General features: G+C 38.9%; 1 protein-coding gene across 2 annotated transcripts in view; it reads right to left on the bottom strand.

Annotated features, from left to right (window-relative positions):
* LOC308192036 (interleukin-5 receptor subunit alpha-like) overlaps positions 1 to 2,031 on the bottom strand; it is a 33,813-nt gene extending 31,782 nt beyond the window's left edge. Inside the window, exon 1 of one of the 2 annotated variants that reach the window (XM_080585112.1) lies at positions 1,084 to 2,031. The gene's annotated coding sequence lies outside the window, so the exon portion shown is untranslated. The remainder of the gene's footprint in view (positions 1 to 1,083) is intronic. The other variant, XM_080585113.1, reaches the window with a different exon arrangement.
* Positions 2,032 to 18,243: the final 16,212 nt, after the last annotated feature.

Genomic DNA, 18,243 nt, shown 5'->3' with positions numbered 1-18,243 from the left:
AGAAAAGAAAAGAAAAGAAAAGAAAAGAAAAGAAAAGAAAAGAAAAGAAAAGAAAAGAAAAGAAAAGAAAAGAGAAAAGAAAGAGAAAAGAAAAGAGAAAAGAAGAGAAAAGAAAAGAAGAGAGAAAAGAAAAGAAGAGAGAAAAGAAAAGAAGAGAAGAGAAGAGAAGAGAAGAGAAGAGAAGAGAAGAGAAGAGAAGAGAAGAGAAGAGAAGAGAAGAGAAGAGAAGAGAAGAGAAGAGAAGAGAAGAAGAGAAGAGAAGAGAAGAGAAGAGAAGAGAAGAGAAGAGAAAAGAAGAGAAGAGAAAAGAAGAGAAGAGAAAAGAAGAGAAGAGAAAAGAAGAGAAAAGAAAAGAAGAGAAAAGAAAAGAAAAGAAAAGAAAAGAAGAGAAAAGAAAAGAAAAGAAAAGAAAAGAAAAGAAAAGAAAAGAAAAGAAAAGAAAAGAAAAGAAAAGAAAAGAAAAGAAAAGAAAAGAAAAGAAAAGAAAAGAAAAGAAAAGAAAAGAAAAGAAAAGAAAAGAAAAGAAAAGAAAAGAAAAGAAAAGAAAAGAAAAAAGAGAAGAGAAGAGAAGAGAAGAGAAGAGAAGAGAAGAGAAAAGAAAAGAAAAGAAAAGAAAAGAAAAGAAAAGAAAAGAAAAGAAAAGAAAAGAAAAGAAAAGAAAAGAAAAGAAAAGAAAAGAAAAGAAAAGAAAAGAAAAGAAAAGAAAAGAAAAGAAAAGAAAAGAAAAGAAAAGAAAAGAAAAGAAAAGAAAAGAAAAGAAAAGAAAAAAGAAAAGAAGAAAGAAAAAAGAAAGAAAGAAAGAAAGAAAGAAAGAAAGAAAGAAAGAAAGAAAGAAAGAAAGAAGGAAAGAAAGAAAGAAAGAAAGAAAGAAAGAAAGAAAGAAAGAAAGAAAGAAAGAAAGAAAGAAAGAAAGAAAGAGAAAGAAAGAAAGAAAGAAAAAAAGAAAGGAAGAAAGAAAGAAAGAAAGAAAGAAAGAAAGAAAGAAAGAAAGAAAGAAAGAAAGAAAGAAAGAAAGAAAGAAAGAAAAAGAAAGAAAGAAAAGAAAGAAAGTTAGTTTTAAAAAGGAATAATATTAACGCCTACCTTTGGCAGAGGTTCACACCTGTTGCGGTCCATGTACAATTCACTCCTTCAGTCTTACAAGAAAGGTACACTCAACTCTGATGAAGAAGATCTAATATATGTCTCTCTACTGCATTATTTCCAACTGCGAAGCTTTGGTAATTTCCCATTTAGCATGTGGGAGAGTCCCAGTAAGACATGTTTCTCATTCTGCAGCTTTCCCACTCCATAGCTTCTGTAGATTTGTCAAAGCTGTAACTTCCACTTTGGACCAATCATTTCCAAATACCTTCCTGCACTCAGTCCGGTGTTACTATCCTTTTTGCTATAGATCAGTTTACTCACCTCCTTGTGTGTTACCAGATCAGTTAACTCTTAAATTAGAGTCACTCCCAGGCACTACCTCATTTTTTAACCCTTTCTAGTACACTTCTTCATGCAAACAGTACCAACTCTCTTGACGCAAGAGAACTAATATTTTCCCAGATGAGTCAGGGTTGTCATCGTTCTGTTAAACTGCTCACTGCTTTCAGCTGAGTCATATTCATTTCCCCACTTCCATTTTGCTTTATCTGACAAGTATATGTGGCTAAACATTTTCTTCCTTTTAAGCAGTTGTTCCTTAGTTTAACAAAATTTTATTCCTGAAGAATCACCTCAGGTGCTCCAATGCTGGGAAAAAAAATAAGAGGAAGATAGAGTAAACATTGTGCAAACAAAATAGAGTTAGCTAGTATTTGTAGCAGGTAACCACCCCACTGAAACTACCAGTACCAGTATCAGATGACGAGACATTTGTGGCACTATGCAAAGATCTATCTCCACATCAGGAGTTTGAGATTCACCTGCCATTCCTTAGGTATCTAAGATCCCTAAGTCTGTGGTCATTATCTTGAGTTCCCCTCATAGAGAAAACAGAAAAAAAGTTGTTATGATTTATGTATCTGTAATCAGGTTAATCTCATCCCATCAAGCAGAGCAAATGAATTTTCAGAGCTGCTCCTTTAAAGCCCTGTTGGGTGAGACTCTGGATCAGATGTAGATATAATTTTCAGAGGGTTAACATTAGAGATAAACCTCAACCTATGCATTTGGAACGACTTTTCTATTAAAAACTGGCCTTTTATATCTATTTATATCTATGATTATATTATAGATATTATATTATAGATATTGTAATATATATCATATATTATATTAATATATTATATATATTATTATTATATCTATTTATATTTATTAGGAACTCAGATTTGGAAAAATAACCCCATACCAAAGCGTCTTTTGCGTACATCACATGAAGACTGTTCAAATCTCCATCTTCTCCTGAAGTTACTAGGAACCTATCTTTATTGGGTCATTAGTTCTGATAAACTTACTATTTAAGTTAAGGAGCAAGAAATGTTCCTGCATACTCTGACCTGTAACTATTTTGCTGGCGAGAAAGACTACACAGATTACACACCTGAGAATGTGCTGTTGCAGAAGAGGAATTCTTATCAGAGTATGTGGTGTACAGAGATACTCTAGTTCAATTTTACTTCACTCTTCTGATTGTTTTAGGAAGAAAAAGGTAAAAACAGAGTTCCTGAGAGACTACCGACATTTAGGTGGAAAGGGTACTAATAAATACTTGATACTTAGTGTTTTAAAAAGACTTGAAAGAAGAAAAGGCAAGCAGGATTGGCTTGGATAATATACCATGAACTTTAGCAACAAAACAAAACAATGAATGAATGAGAACAAATCTACTCTAAGGAAAAACCTCACTAGAAAGTAATGATCAGAATATGATAAGCCCAAGCTTACAAAGAAATCCAGAAAGGCAAAGGAAGAACGTCATTAGTTAACTTCCTCAATATATTTTTTCAAAAAACTCAGAGTAGCCCAGACTGGAAACCTGAGCACAATTCTCCGTGAGTCAGGGTACAGTAGTGAGTAAATAGGAAAGAAATGAAAATCCTTACATTACTGAGCTGGAGGACTGTCACCATGGTAATGATAAACTCCCAGCCAACCCTGAAGTTGTGAGGGATTTGCTGCTCCGTCTGGATGCATATAAGTCTATGGGGCACAATGGGATTCATCCCAGGGAACTCAGAGAGCTGGCTGATGCCTTCACAAGATCTCTCTCAATTATTTTCCCATAGTCTTGGGAATCTGGAGAAGTCTCAGTCAAGTGAAAGATGGCAAAGATCATTCCAATTTCAAGAAGGACAAGAAAGAAGACCCTGGTAATAACCAGCCTGTCAGTGTCACTTCTGTGCCTGGTAAAATTATGCAGAAGATTATTCTGGAGGTTATTGAGAAACACCTGAATCAATGCAGTCATTGATCACAACCAGTACAGTTTCACAAGTCCTGGTTAATGAACTTAATTTCCTTTTATGACAAGGTTACCCATCTAGCTGATTGATGGAAGCCATTTGATGTCATCTTTTTGGATTTCAATAAAGCCTTTGATAATATTTCTTGGAGTATAGAGCATAGAGTCCAGCATAGAGCTAGGTAAATATGTAATATGATGGGAGAACAATTAGCTGATGGCTTGGGCTCACTGCAACTTCAAAGACAAATTAATTTTGAATTCAAGAAATGTTTTGTTTTGCTTTGCTTTGTTTTGTTTTTACATTGGAGATATTTAGATGTGCACAAATTAGGTCCATCTATTGTTATTGTCAATGAAAAACTACACTTTGACAAGAAAACATTTCATTCACCCCATTCATTTCACCCAGAAATCATCCATTGTTCATGAAGTGAGCAGACAGCACCAAAACTAAGGTGTAGATTGCAATAATATGAAGTTTTAATCTATAGTCCAGAAATGAATCCCATCCTTGATGTCTCATTTAACCTTCACTGTATGAATGAACTTTAAAAAATGACTGTAAGCAAAAACATTATTTCCTCTGGTCCATAAGCCTACCTGCAAATGCAGCATTGATCTGCTCTTCATCAGTATATAAAATCTGTTAACAGAACTTTTATTTGGGTATATTTTGATTTTTAAATTAATTCTGGTTAGACAAAATAAAATAAAATAAAATAAAATAAAATAAAGTTCAAGACCAGGATTTATCAATATCTGTAACTAAAAATCTTTGTCTAAAGTATGTTCAGTTTTCCGCTTTTTAAGCAATTTGGTGTACATTGGGAAAAAGAAGATAAGATAAATTGACACCACATCAAACATTCAGTTTGGATTTCTTGATGAAGCGATCCAACAAAGAATCCTAGTCAGTTCTGCAAAGAATATAATAAGGATGTAATTTATTTTTAAATATTAATTGGATTGTACATGAATAAACATTAGTCCAGTAAAAGAGCCTTTATTTGGTACAAGGTTCTGGTCTACAGTATAGGCTTCCATTCCACCTGGAGATCTTTCCTACCATGATGTCTGCAAAGCTACACCTTTACATATTTCCGTATTTGTTTGTTTTGATATACAATCTGAAGTAATATCTCAGAAGCATAAGCTTTGGAGCATGTTGGCTAGATTCCAGCCATACAATCTCATTTACATAAGGATGGTTGAAGCTCTGAGAATGGTGTGCATGAAGAGAAATACACAACATAAATAAACCTATGTCTTAGAATTTAATGCCTGGAATATCCCAAAGAAGCTACTTACAGAAAAACTTGCACCTTTTCCTTTCTGAAATGAAGGTACGTTTTGTACATTTTTAGGGGTTTGTTTGTTTGTTTGAGGGGGAATGGGGGGGAGGGGGGGGTAAAGCAGGACAAAACATACACGAATCAAAGGGAAGAATGCCTAAGAAATAAATGAATGCAATTAAGAAGCAAAATTAAACCCTCTGAAAGCCACATGTGGATTTGATGGTGTACATAGACAGTGCCTTGGTGTTTTCCAGGCTGAGAAGTAATCAGCCTTTAGGATCCTGTTACTTGGGAAGATTCTCAAAGTGGCCACATGATGGTAGCCTGTGATCAACGACAAGCAAGCATCAACTGCTAAATCACGTAAGGAAAGGAAATTACTTCTTGTAAACTGAAATCAAAGGAAACCTCTAAACCCGTTGGTACCACAGAGGGAAGAGCTAAACTGTATTTTGGCTTCCAAGCTGAGTAATATCCACAAAAGGGCTCTCTAGTGTACCTATTGGATAGACTTGCATCTAGATATGGTCTGTGTCTGGAGTTCTGTGACATCATAGACGAATTTACAGCTAGTGAACTTGTCCTTACACTTCTCTTACATGTGAGGTCATAATATCATATCATGTCATGTCATGTCATGTCATGTCATGTCATGTCATATATCATAATCAGCTACAATTTCCAGTTTTATTTTGAAGTGCAAAACAGGAGTAAAAAGTTTAAACAAATCTCCTTGCTACAGTCTCAGAGTCTCTTGTGCACTATACAAAAAAAAAGCTTTGGCTGTATGCCATAAAAAAAGGAAAAGAGGACTTTTTTTTTTTTTTTTTTATATATATTGGACAGTATCACCCAAATTTATAGGCTAGGGATACCTGGCAGTATTTGCTGTTTTGAACTGATTACAGGTAATAGTTTCTCATTTTTGGAAGGATATGAAAATTGCTTTTAAGATTTTAAGCTTATTTAGTTTGTGTAAAAAGAAAAGCCAGTTTGTGTTCAACAAAAAAATTCACTGTCCCTGAAGCCAGCTTGGGGCCTGAGTAATTCTAGAGCACAAATGTATCTGTTTGTAAGATTAAGAAATAAAAATAATAAGGAAAAAATAAATAAAGTTCTAATCCATACCCAAGTTTCTAATATCATTTTCTTTCTAGGTCTGGTACCTCCAAAGAAAAGCGATAAATTTAAAATACATTAAGGCAGAGAAACAAAAATAAAGATGACTGAAAGATTGTCTGATTATCAACTTCTTCCTGATCAGCAATCCTCTTTCTTATGCATGCAGTTCTTTAAATTGTTATGTTTCAAGTTTAAGGTTAGAAAGCTAGTCATATAAAGCCTCTGCAATGATTCTGGTTTTGAAAAGACCACAGATCGGCCCTAAAAGTCTGTGGTATAATGTGCTGGTCTAGTCAGTGGTGCTTTTACACTACTCTGGCATGCAACTCCCCTCCATTTCATAAGCAAACCAAATCAATCTTCAGACTGACAGAGCAACTATGGGGAAATTCACTTTCAAGTTGACTGTTTTGGTAAAAACATCCACGTCTAGGTCAAACACTGATAATAAACTGCAAATAATAAATAAATAAATAAATAAATAAATAAATAAATAAAAGTGGGATCCAAACCCTCTTCAGAGCTTACTTTGTGCATTTTGTGATTTTCTGTCAAGTCATATAATCATAGAATCACAGAATCATAGAATGGTTTGGGTTGGAAGGGACCTTAATTATCACCCAGTTCCACCCCCCTACCATGGGCAGGGACACCTCCCACCAGAACAGGTTGCTCAAAGCCCCATCCACCCTGGCCTTGAACACTTCCAGGGACAGGACATCCACAGCTTCTCTGAGCAACCTGTTCCAGGGCCTCACCATCCAATAATTTCTTCCTAATATCTAATCTAAATCTACCCTTTTTTAGTTTAAAACCTTTGTCCCATATCACTCCCAGGTAAAGAATAGCTTCCCAGCTTTCCTGTAGGCCTTCTTTAGGTCCTGAAGGCCACTATAAGGTCTCCCCAGAGCCGCCTTCTCTCCAGGATGAAAAACCCCAACTCTCTAAGCCTGCCTTAATAGGAGAGGTGCTCCAAACCCTTGATCATCTTTGGGGCCCTCCTCTGGACTCGTTATAATAGGTCCATGTCCTTCCTGTGCTGGGGGCCCCAGAACTGAACACAGTACTCCACGTGGGGTCTTATGACAGCAGAGTAGAGGGAATCACCTTCCTCAAACTGCTGACCATGCTTCTTTTGCTCAGGATACGTTTGGCTTTCTGGGCTGCAAGCACACACTGCTGGCTCATGTTCAGTTTTTCATCCATCAGTTCGCACAAGTGCATCTCAATCCGTTCTCCGCCCAGCCTGCATTTGTGCTTCGCATTGCCCCATCTCAGGTGCAGGATCTTGCACTTGGCCTTGTTGAATGAACCTCATGAGGTTTACACAGTCCCGACTCTCAAGTCTGTCAAGGTCCCTCTGGATGGCATCCTGTCCCTCCAACATGTCAACCACACAACACAGCTTGGTGTCATCTGCAAACTTGCTGAGGGTGCGCTCAATCTCACTGTCCACGTCACTAACAAAGATGTTAAACAGCACCAACCCCAATACTGGTCTCTGAGGAACACCACTCGTTACTGATCTCCACTTGGACATTGAGCCATTGACAGCAGCTTTTTGAGTGCAACCATCCAGCCAACTCCTTACCCACTGAGCAGTCCATCTGTCAAATCCATGTCTCTCCAATTTAGAGACAAGGATATAATGGGGGACAGTGTCAAATGCCTTGCACAAGTCCACGTAGATGATGTCAGTTGCTCTTCCCCTATCCACCAGTGCTGTAACTCCATTGTAGAAGGCCACCAGATTTGTCAGGCATGGTCTGCCCTTATTGAAGCCATGTTGGCTGTCACCAATTACCTCTCTGTTTTTAATGTGTCTTAGCACAGTTTCCAGGAGGATCTGCTCCATGATCTTACCTAGCACAGAGGTAAGATTGACTCATCTTTAGTTGACCAGGTCTTCCTTTTTATTCTTTTTAAAAACAGGGGTTATGTTTCCTATCTTCCAGTGAGTGGGAACTTTACCCGACTGCCAGAACTTCTCAAATATGATGGACAGGTGCTTAGCAACTACATCCGCCAGTTCCTTCAGGACCTGTGTATGCATCTCATCAGGTCCCATGGACTTGTGAACCTTCAGGTTCCTTAGATGGTCTTAGTTCATTGACTACGTCTACACTGGTTCACCATTTTTCCAATCCCCACCTTTGCCTTCTGGGGTCTGGGCTATGTGGCTCAAGCACTTTTCAGTGAAGACTGAGGCAAAAAAGTCACTGAGTACCTTAGCATTCTCCATATTCCAGGTCTCCTGTTTCCTTCTGGAGAGGGCCCACAATTTCCCTAGTCTTCTTTTTATGAATGATGTACCTATAAAAGTCTTTCTTGTTCCCCTTGGTGTTCCTGGCCAAATTTAATTCTAAGAGGGCTTTGGCTTTCCTAACCTGATCTCTGGATGCTCAGACAATGTCTCTGTGTCTCTTCCAAGCTATCTGTCCTTGCTTCTGCTCCCTGTAGGCCTTCTTTTTCTGTTTAACTTTGGCCAGAAGCTCCTTGTTCATCCATGCAGGCCTCCTGGTGTTTTTGCGTGACTTCCTCTTTGCTGGAATGCATCCCTCCTGAGCTTGAGGGAGGTGATGTTTGAATATTAACCAGCTTTCTTGAGCCCCTCTTCCCTCCAGGGCTTTCTCCCATGATACTCTACCAAGCAGATCCCTAAAGAGGGCAAAGTCTGCTCTCCCAAAGTCCAGAGTAGCAAGCTTACTGTGCTCCCTCCTCACTGCCCTCTGAATCCCAAACTGCACCATATCATGGTCCCTGCAGCCAAGGCTGCCCTTGAATTTCCCATTCCCTACCAGCCCCTCTTTGTTGGTGAGAATGAGGTCCAGCACAGCACCTCCTCTCACTGACTCCTCTATCACTTGAAGAAGGAAGTTATCATCAATGTATTCCAGGAACCTCCTGGATTGCCTATGCCCTGCTGTGCTGTCCCTCCAACAGATATCGGGGTGGTTGAAGTCCCCCAGGAGGACCAGCACTTGTGAACAGGAGGCTGCTTCTCTCTATCTGTAGAGGGCCTCATCTGCCTGGTCTTCTTGATCAGGTGCCTCCAGCACACTCCCACTACAATGTCCCCTGTCCCTGCCCTCCCTGTAATCCTGACACTTAAACTGTCTGTCAACTCCTCGCCCATCTCCAGGAAGAGTTCTATGTACTCCAGCTTCATATTGACACAGAAGGTGATGTCTCCTCCTGCCATTTCCTGATGGGAAATCATACATTCCCAGAAGTTAGTTAGTTAAAATACTTACACTGAAATTGATAGCACATTGTTTATTCTGTATAGATAATGAGGGTTTTAACTGTTCTAATCCTTTTTTTTCTTTTCATAATTAAGGAAGTTCACATGGCAATAAATTAACTTTTATATTGGCTAGTTTCCTGTATCCTAATTCACTGTAACAGTTACATCATGACCCAACTTCCCCAGTACAGGAACTTGCTGTTCCAAGTGTAATCCTGTTATGAGAGTCCGCAGGGCCCAGTTTCAAGAATTACAGAAGCTGAGTAGCCACATGAGTCACAGGACTATCTTCAACCTGTAGTAGGACCCTTTCAGTTCCTCTACAGATTATTAATCAGAACAACTCAGTTCTGAGCAGCTCCATCATAATTAGTTCCTTTGCTCTCTCATTTCCTGTTCTGTGAATACAGTAATTGTACTGAGTAAATACATTGTCCCATAATTCACAAGATCACCCAATTTCACATACATTAGCATAATGAAATTTGTCAAAATAAAATTTTGACATAATTGTGGACTTCTATCTGGCACATGTTTATGGGTGTGCTTGATGCAAGTATTTGTGTGAGGACTATAAAAAGCTACACAACTTAGCTTGTCTCAGTTCAGTACCACTATCATTGCACATGCTCTGGCATGCATGTGCTTCAGTGCTTCAAGGCTTCACTGCTTCAGGAAGGTGTTTCTCTTCCTGAAAGGACCTTGGTAATAAGCATTATCAGGTTGTGAAGAAAAAGCAAATTCTGTGTCTTCTTACTGAGACCTGTTGGCTTCCTCATCATGACCTGTCCAGTTTGCTTACTCTACCAGGTTCAAAGAGGTTCTCTTGATTCCCCTGTGAAATAACAACATTAACCATTCCCTGTGTGTTTATCATGTGAAATGTTTCATGAAATCACCTTCAGATCTAACTCAGGGTTACTGATGAAGGAGAAACAAAATTTAAACCATAAAATAAATCCCCACCTCCTCCTTATAACAACCTCACCACTAGCAATAAAGCTTTTATGTAAGACAAACGCATCAAATGAAGTGCCCATTTTCTTTGGGGCGTTCACATTGGAATCAGTCTGCAGAATGCCCTGCACTTTACACCTCTGAAGGCAAGGCAGAGCATTTGTTTACCTTTGTCTTTGGATTCTGTTTCCATATTTTCACAGTAATTCTACATATCTTCTTTTAATTGATCCCACAAGCCTCCAATGAAAAACCCCTTGCCATTTATGCAAGCTATTACTCTTTAGAAGAAAGGGAACAAATAAGTCATAATATTTTCTCTTAACTAAGAAAAAACTAATGACTTCCCTCAGCATTACTTCATCTGCTGTTAGCCACAGTACATGCATAAACACCATTCATCTAACTGTATTTTATGCTTAATGTACAAGAAGCCAATCAGAAAAAAAAAAAAAGAAAAAAAAAATTATTACAATATAGGTCAACTACCTCATTCCTTGTGGCCACATTATAGCAACTACTGATCATACAATTAGTTCTGTTTCCTTTATTTCTCTGTTGCTATTCTAAACCTTGTGATCTGGTTACCTGACCAAGCAACTTCTCTAAAGTGCAGCTTTACAGTGAATTTTCAACTTTTTACCACATTCATTATCATAGTGAAAGTATTCCAGCAAAGGCAACTTTACAATCAGCAGACAATGGGAAAACGTATTTTAAACTACTTTCACTCCTTGAGAATGTGCAGATGAGAGAATTGCTCACCTGATGAGAGAAATGCTCACTATTGCATTGGAAATGAACTGCAAACCTAGATAGAGCTTGAAAGCCGGTTCTTTCCTGAGGTAGGCAGATAGCCTGGCATTCAAAGAAGGTCCCTGAATAACAGGCAGGCCTAACCAGTTCTGCCTACTCAGCACAAGGTGGAAATTATAGGTAAGGGTATTCTAAGCCTTTCCTTGGCTTGTGGGAGAAACACTAGCAACATGGAACATACCTATGGTAGATGTATCCATCAAGAAAATGTTGTGTGGACTCTTGCAGAGGTTTTGAGGGAAGCCATTCCAAGCACTTGCCAAAGCATTCCCTTCACATACATGCACTCAGCATGCAGAAATGTTAATACGAAGGAGAAAGGTAGCAGAATTGGTGCTTTGCCTTGCAGCAGGAGTAGAATGCCACTTGGTACTTGTATTTTTCTTCTTTACATCATCAGTAAAAGGAGTATGAGTAACTTGCATGCTGGATTGTCATGAGACCACTTGTCTTACATCTCATCTGGTACCAACTTGGCATATTGCCACAGGTGCTACATGGGCAGAGATGGTTTGACTGAATTTTCTCTCATAATGAGATTTTCTCAGTGACCAAGGGGAGAATGCACACTAGTCACAAGAACCCCAATTATCTTTTGCTTTACCTGAGCATAATAACATAAAAACACATTTCATAACTTAGTGGTTACCTTTCTGTACACTATAGAACAGTGACATAGAAACAGAAACATATTTCCAATAAGATCTGCCACATGGACTGAAAGATGTGCCCTTATTTTGGTGATTTCACTTATCTCCTGATATTAGGTCATGGTTTTTATTTTGTTTTCATTTTTAGTTGCAAACAATTTATATATTGTTTCAAGGAAGATGGAGTGATTGCATGCAACTTCACCACATGCCACAACTTGGGGCTAAATTAAATACTAAGGTCTGAACCAAATGCAAGGTAAAGTTCTCCCTCTGTCACTGCTGACAAAGAAAACATTATAGTTTTCTACTGTACAAAACAAAACAAAAGAAAACAAAATAGTTTTCTTCTGCATGATCCCACATTGCAGTTTTCAAGAGTGGCTTCACCTGAAGGCTTATGTGTTCCATGATAGATTATGTAGGAATTTGTATGCAGCACTGATGGGTTTTGAACTCTTCTGCTCTAGCTTTCATTAATCTTTCAATTGCTTTAACTTCCAAGTTTCCCTATACAATTTGCCCCTACCAGGCACAAGGGCAGGGTGGCAAAGTCCTTCTTTTGTCATTGATTCATTAAAGGGTAGTATAGAATTAACTGATGTCTTAAAAGACAATATCCATTACACAACAACTAGAATTTCCTTTCTTGCCATCCTGGAAAGTTTTGATGTCAGAGATTAGAAGAGGACAGGCAGTCCCTGAGGGAGCCTTGGTTGACATACCCTGACTGAGCTTTTCCAAACACACAAGCAGTGCCACCAATTTGAAGGGCAGGAGAAATTGGGTTTCTCCCTCCTGCTTTCTATTGCTCTTATACTCATGTGTTTGCCCCTTATATATTCCTTACCTTCCTTTAAAAGGGAAGTGTTAATATGCCAATATATATTCTATAGTTCTATCTAGAAAAAGAAAAAATATATGAAGAAGCAGGCATATTTTGCAGGGATTCAATATACAAAGAAAAAGCAAAGACATTTTTTTGTCAGTGCAGGACCAATGATGCATAAATGTATGGATGTAGACAATAATAGGCAGAGCATCAGACAGGAAAAGTGATATGCTTTTCATCTTGGGGAAGATATATGAACAGAGGGGTCTTTTTTGCCACATAGATGAGATGAGGAGGGTTTGATAGCTGCAGAGAGAGACCGAGGGCTTGTTGAGAGACCTCTGAATGTCTCAGCCATGTTGTCAGAACTGATTCCATGCCTCTGTCCTGCTCACAGGTGATTTTATGTTTTACATCCTTTCCTGTGATACAGTTTAGTAGCAGCCCATTCTGCTTTCTACAGGGGTTAATGTATCACTCTTCTACATCCCATATTCATATCTACATCTAAATTTCATCTCCAAGGATAACCTCCCCTCTCCCCACTTTCTCAGTTCTTTACCAATCATCCCTTTTAAGGATTCTGAACTATTTTTCAAGGAAAAATTAAAGGAGCAAGAGTTCTTTGTACAGCTGAACTACACTACATCTCTCCTTCCTACGCTGTTTCCTTTTCCATGCTGTTGCCTTCTCTTGATGGTGTAAGCTGGTGGCTTCTTGTTTTCATGCTGGGATGGAGAGAGTTCAATCTCTTGTTATTGACATGAGTGTTTAATAGTCATGCAAGCAGAACTGTCTCATGATGGCTTACTAAATATCCACTGTAGCAGACTCTGGATTTGGTGCCTAGATTATTCCCCTTATTGGTTATTCAGTACAAACTCCAGTCACACACTGCACTCTGCAGAGCTAGAAACAATGCCGATGAATCAAAGAAACCATAGGCCTCTTTTACTCTATTTTTAATATCCTTTCCAGTACTGGCTAGTAGAGCTTTTACTGTGAAAATATGCAATTTGTTTTTTTCTGAAAATACGATGAGTAATTATGTTTAAAATCACAGCTGATAAAGAGAATAACCTAAGGGCTTTGGATCCAGAGAACGTTACAGCAGAAAAGTAACTAGTTTAATGCTTTTTGTGCTATAAAGCTTCATATATCCAGCATACATAAGTTACAGTAGTTAACAGCAATGGTTTGCTAAGATTTCCAATACTGTAATTGTTAATTTGTATGTAAGTTTCAGAGGTAAAAACAAAATTGCTCTTAAAAATATTAGCTAAGAAAAATCAACAGTATTCTACCTTTTATGAATTTGTTTTATTAACATAATACAAAAGAAATGGAAAAATGGTGAACTCTAATCTGATGTAATTTCAGTTGAAAGAAGAAATAAAATATAAATAAGAAAAACCTTTTCTGGGTTGAATTCATGTAGCTCTTACTCAGCTATATGACCTTTAAAATGGAGTTGTTTTAAAATTTTCATGCAAATAATTTTTTCAGCATAAAATGCTGTTTTGCACTATAACTCAGCAGACCATCATTCTAAATAAGCTCATCAATTCTGGTCAAATTTGACAAATTGCTTGCATTTTAAAACAGAAAAAAAAAAAAAGAGAGAGAGAGAATTTAAAAATAAAAATATTTTATTATTTTGCATAAGTCACACATTGTTTAACTGACTGTGATATTTTAATTTTAGTGTTTTCTACCAATAAGTAAATAAATAAATAGTAATTTTCATAGAGGACCAGAAAAAGAAAATGAATTTGCATCTGCTGCCATCCCTGGGGGAGAACCCATTACTCCCAGGCCTTCAGAATTCCCCTGCCCCTGTGGGAATTAGATGGAACCTTACAAGTTTACAGGGCTTCTGTTGTATTTTTGCTTCATCCCTACACCTGTCATGTAGTGTGCGTTACAATTACAGGAGCAAAACTAGGGTTTCACGACAGGCACATTTTCCTGCACCTGACAAACTGATCAAGTTATCAAGCACTTGAGGTGGAACACGAGATTCTCATTTGCTTGTTCTTTTGTTTCTCTTTCCCATGAAATCAGCAAATCCTGGAAAAACAGCTCTTATGTTCAAGCTGATGTAAAACCATAGTAGGAGCAACTTTAGGTGTATGTAACTAATGCAGTTTCATCAGATCCCACTGCTCAGATAAGTCCCAAATCCTTTTCACAGGATCCCAAATGCCATGAGTAATTTGGTCAGCTGTCCAGCTGTGGTTCTTTCTCACTTCCACCTGAAAACACACCTGAGTCACTATAATGAGGTTAAAGGTGAGTAAAGTCCTTATAATTATGGCAATGGAGGGGAAATAATATTTCTTCCTATCTAATCAGTATTATCTTACCAAAGAAAATCTAAATGTTCCTATGTGATTCCAAATGATTGCATGAAGTGAAGCATCAAGTATATGAGAAAACATGTCTATATCTCAACAATTTCACAAGTCTTCCCTTAAAAAAAGTCAAACATACAGTTAACTAAGAGTTGAAACAGTTTCCCATATCACAAAAGAAACTGTCCATGTACCATGTGATTATTTAATAGAATTTTCAATACTTTAGAAAGTACAATTTAAATTAAGAGTAAATTGTGAAAGTAGAGCAAAATTATTCATCCTCACTTATATTTGCTTATACCACCCTATTTCTTTTGGGATGTGTGCATATTAATTGTGACACAGTCTTTAATTACATAATTATATCCTTTCCACAGAAGATTTGTTTCATTCTGTGCACCTTACAGATGAATACGAAGGTCAATTTTTTAGCTTCCAACCTTCTTAGCACTATTTTCATCTAGCTGGATGGATTGTACATACCTCACTAAAAATGACATTTCAGGCTTGCTGATAAAAATTTATCCCAAAACCACATTTCATTCCAGTTTTAAAATAAGTCTTTACCATAGAAAGTGAGAAAGAGAACAGAAGATCTTACTTGTACAGCTTCTCAAATGAAGTGTCATATCAGGGAACAGTCTAGTGTCCTGTTGGCTAATCTATGAATACAATTGAGGAAATGAGACCTGAAGAAGAGGAAACATCTTCTCAAGAAACTCCCAATTCCTCCTCTGCTCAGAAGGGCAAGAAAAACAAAGGGTTATAGGAAAGAAGCTGTACAAGACACAAGCAAACAGAAGCAGGACAGATCTCAACTGATTTACCACTGTTCAGTGATATATAACGAATAAGTGTAGAAACACAGGTACACTCAGTGAACATTATAAGTCATCAGATTTAAATGTTGTTGTTTCATAAACTTATTTTCCTGTTCAAGTAATTCAAACATGAGAAAGGCAGAGGAATCAGTAATCACAGTCATAAAATCATATAATCATAGAATGCTTTGGGTTGGAAAGGACCTTAAGGATCATCTAATTCCAACCCCTCTGCCATGGGCAGGGACACCTCCCACCAGAACAGGTTGCCAAGAGCCCCATCCAGCCTGGCCTTGAATACCTCCAGGGATGGGGAATCCACAGCTTCTCCAAGCAACCTGTTCCAGGGCCTCACCACCCTCAGAGTAAAGAATTTCTTCCTAATATCTAATCTAAATCTACCCTTTTTTAGTTTAAAACCTTTGTCCCATATCACTCCCAGGTAAAGAATAGCTTCCCAGCTTTCCTGTAGGCCTCCTTTAGGTCCTGAAGGCCACTATAAGGTCTCCCCAGAGCCGCCTTCTCTCCAGGATGAAAAACCCCAACTCTCTAAGCCTGTCTTAATAGGAGAGGTGCTCCAAACCCTTGATCATCTTTGGGGCCCTCCTCTGGACTTGTTATAATAGGTCCATGTCCTTCCTGTGCTGGGGGCCCCAGAACTGAACACAGTACTCCACGTGGGGTCTTATGACAGCAGAGTAGAGGGAATCACCTTCCTCAAACTGCTGACCATGCTTCTTTTGCTCAGGATACGTTTGGCTTTCTGGGCTGCAAGCACACACTGCTGGCTCATGTTCAGTTTTTCATCCATCAGTTCGCACAAGTCCATCTCAATCCGTTCTCTGCCCAGCCTGCATTTGTGCTTCGCATTGCCCCATCTCAGGTGCAGGATCTTGCACTTGGCCTTGTTGAATGAACCTCATTAGGTTCACACAGGCCCGACTCTCAAGTCTGTCAAGGTCCCTCTGGATGGCATCCTGTCCCTCCAACATGTCAACCACACAACACAGCTTGGTGTCATCTGCAAACTTGCTGAGGGTGCGCTCAATCTCACTGTCCACGTCACTAACAAAGATGTTAAACAGCACCAACCCCAATACTGGTCTCTGAGGAACACCACTCGTTACTGATTTCCACTTGGACATGGAGCCATTGACAGCAGCTTTTTGAGTGCAACCATCCAGCCAACTCCTTACCCACTGAGCAGTCCATCTGTCAAATCCATGTCTCTCCAATTTAGAGACAAGGATATAATGGGGGACAGTGTCAAATGCCTTGCACAAGTCCACGTAGATGATGTCAGTTGCTCTTCCCCTATCCACCAGTGCTGTAACCCCGTTGTAGAAGGCCACCAGATTTGTCAGGCATGGTCTGCCCTTATTGAAGCCATGTTGGCTGTCACCAATTACCTCTCTGTTTTTAATGTGTCTTAGCACAGTTTCCAGGAGGATCTGCTCCATGATCTTACCTAGCACAGAGGTAAGATTGACTCATCTTTAGTTGACCAGATCTTCTTTTTTCTCTTTTTAATGAGGGTCTTTTCTTTAATGGAGAACTGCACCAAACTGCTGGACATCCATATATAATGAATCTCAACTTCAGTAGACTTTTTCACATTCTGGCTCCTCAGATCGAACTGGATCTTCTCCAAAAGTGGGAAGTTCTTCATTCTCTCAATCCCTGTATTTGAATTCCGTGAATTCGGCAGTGTGGCTAGAGCACTTGCCAATGATGACTAAGGCAAAAAAGTTGCTGAGTACCTCAGCCTTCTCCATGCCAGTTGTAGCCAGGTCTCCTGTTTCGCTCATCAGGGGGTTACAGTGTCTTTTATCCTCCTTTGTTACCCTATGTATTTCAAGAAATCCTTCTTGTTATTTTTTACATCTCTAGCTCCAGCTGTGCCTTGGCTATCCTGACGCCTCACTGAACTCCCAGGCCATATCCCTATAATCTTCCCAGGATATTTATCATTGCTTACACTGCCTATGTGTTTTGGTTTTGTGCCTGAATTTGGCTAAGAGTTCTTAACTTAGCCAAGCTGGTCTCCTGTTTCCCTTGCCCAATTTCTTGCATGCTGTGATTGAGCTCTCTTATGCCCTAAGAGAAATATCTTTAAATATCTCCCAGCTCTCATTTGTTCTATTATCTCTAAGCACAATTTCTCAAGGGATCCCACGTGCTTGTGCCCTGAACAGCCAAAAGTTTGCCTTTCTGAGTTTTAGGGTCTCAGACTGTACTATGCAGCATAAGAAAAGGCAGGTGCTATGTTTCTCAGTTCACAGAAAGATGCTTTGCTGGACAAATGTCTTTCAGGGCCCAGGCACGTGCTTCAGTCTCAAAATCAGACAAAAAGCCTTGGGCTACTACAGAGCCTGTTAACCTGGGCAGTTATGCATCTCCATGCCTGGGTAGTGTGATAGCTCAGGACTATGCTCACATCACTGAATGCATCTGGAAGGAGGATACAGACTCTGCAGCCAGAGGGCAAGAGGGACTGTACACCATCCCAGGACCAGGGCACTAGTACAAGCAGGTGCCATAGTGCTGTTTTGGTACACTCAGGGCATTTGCATGCCAGAAGAAATTTTCCTTGACTGTGCATTGAATTCACCCCCCCAAAAAAAATATGTACGCATAGAGGACATTAACTTTGTCAAGTAGAAAAGCTGTGGAAGCTGGTGATACTGGTTTTCTGCCCATCTATGGAACACTTCACGAACTTGCGTGTCATGGGAGCTGTCTTTAAGTATGACTG

This window comes from Anser brachyrhynchus (assembly GCF_964034855.1).
Source record: "Anser brachyrhynchus genome assembly, chromosome: 1".
Taxonomy (NCBI): domain Eukaryota; kingdom Metazoa; phylum Chordata; class Aves; order Anseriformes; family Anatidae; genus Anser; species Anser brachyrhynchus.
This window is presented reverse-complemented; position numbering and strand designations above follow the sequence as displayed.